Raw genomic sequence first — 2,332 nt, forward strand, 5'->3', positions numbered from 1 at the left:
AACCTTATCTTTTCATATCTTATCATATCTTTTTTTTAATTTGATTCTTTCTTATCTTATCTTTCTTTTAAATTTTAAAATTCAAATCTTTATTTTATCTTTTGTTATCTTTCAAAATTCAATATCAAAATCATTATCTGATCTTATCTTAGTTTTAAATTTCAAAATTCAAATCTTTTCAAAATCAAATCTTTTCAAAAATCATATCTTTTTCAAATTGCTATCTTATCTTTTTATCTTTCTTTAAAATTCAAAAATATTATCTTATCTTATTTCAAATTCAGAATTTCAAATTCAATTTCAAATTTTAAATTTTAAAATCAAACCTTTTCAAAATTCAAATCTTTTTCAAATTTTTATCTTATCTTGTTTCGAATTCAAAATTCAAAATTTAAAATTTCATAATTTAAAATTTAAAATTCAAATTTCAAAATTCAAATATCAATTTCAAAATTCGAAATTTAAATTTCAAATTTCAAATTTCAAAATCCTATCTTTTTCAAATCTTTTCAAATTCTTATCTTCTCTCTTTTAATTTCAAATTTTAAAATCAAATCTTTTTTAAATCTTTCTAACTTCTATCTTATCTTTTCTAATTTCAAATTTCTAAATCAAATCTTTTCTAATCTTTTATCTTATCTTGTTTTCAAATCTTTTCTTAATTAGTTACTTGTTTTCTCTTTCTTCTTTTTCAAAACTTCCTAACTAACTCCTCTCTCTTCTATTTTGGAAAATATCTTCTTTATTTCTCCCTCTTCTTTTTCGAAATTCATCAATTAATTTTCAATTCTTTTTAGTTAATTAACCTTTAATTTCGAATTAAATAAATAAATAAAACAAAAATAAAAATATTTTAATTCTTGTTTATCTTTTCTACTTCTAATTTTTGAATTCTTCTTATCTCTTTATTCGAATTCCTCTTCTCCTTCTTCTATGTCCATTCTTCTTTTCCTTCTTCTTTACATCTCACAGGGAGTTCTCTATATATTGACATAGAGACTCCCATTTTTCTTTGTCTCTTATTTATGTATGCAGAGACACCGAAGTCACTATGGATCCAAAGGGGAATGCATGAATTGGGAGACCTCTAGGCTCCTATACATTTGACACTCCTATTGACTTAGATGACTTTAAGGTCAACCTAGACCAGGTCTTACTATTACGGCAAAAATGCCAGTTTCATGGACACCCACAGGAAGACCCTAGTAAGTTCATCTCCGACTTCTTGCAGTTCTGTGACACTGTAGAGGCCAATGGAGTGAACCCTGAAGTCCCCAGGCTAAAACTCTTTCCATTTGCTCTGAGTGCTCAAGCAAATAAATGGTGGCATATGGAACTCAGAGGAAGTGTGAACACTTGTGATAAGGTAGTTAACAAATTCCTGAATAAGTTCCCTCCCTCACATAGATTGACTAAGCTAGTGACAGATGTTCAGACATTCAGGTAGAAGGAGAGTGAGTCTCTCCATGATGCTTGGGAGAGGTACAAGCTGATGTTAAGGAATTGTCCTCTCCATATGTTCTCAGGATGGGGCAAGACAATGATCTTTTATGAAGCAATCTCTGAGATAGCCAGGAAGACAATAGATCACTTTGCAAACAGTCCTCTGTACTTTATAGAGACACATGAAGAGGCAGATGAGCTTATTGAGATATCTGCCAATAACCAGTACTTATACTCCTGTGAGGAGACCCCAGCTAGGACAGAAGCTCTAGACATGGAGACCTTAAAAGAAGGTGGGACAGTAGTCTTCACCAAGGAGGCCAAACCTCAGGAGCATGCTACTAAGGGACTTAAGGAAAACACGGACCAGAAGGATCCAGAGACTGCCATTGAGCACGCCCCTACAAAAGAGAAGGAACCTCAAGTTGATTCTTCTCTGGGCGTGCAAGAGGAGCCTGTGATTACCACAGAGCACCCCCTTGTAGAGGTAAAAGAGCCTCAAGAGCTATCTTTCCTTGGCGTGTAGAAAGAACCAGCAGATGAGCAGTTGGCTCATTTCCCAGCAGCCCTTAAGGAGCTACAAGTCAATATCTCTGTTGCAAAGGTATTGGGAAAAAAGACCCCCTATACGGCCTGTCCAAAAGACATTCTTTTTTAATAGAGGGACCTAAGGGGAGATAAAATAGAGGTACTTATTGAGAAGTACAGTATCCTAATTCAGAGTGAGCTGTCAAGGAAGATGTCAAATCCAGGGAGCTTTCAGATCCTATGGACTACTAGAAAGCTCACTTTTGACAAAGCCCTGTATGATATTGGCTTAAGTTTAAATCTGATACCTTCATCTGTGATGAAGAAGCTGGGAATCCAAGAGGCATAAGAAATGTAACGA

The sequence above is a fragment of the Arachis ipaensis genome, chromosome B8 (assembly GCF_059453495.1).
Source record: "Arachis ipaensis isolate K30076 ecotype BB chromosome B8, ASM5945349v1, whole genome shotgun sequence".
In the NCBI taxonomy this organism is placed as follows: Eukaryota; Viridiplantae; Streptophyta; class Magnoliopsida; order Fabales; family Fabaceae; genus Arachis; species Arachis ipaensis.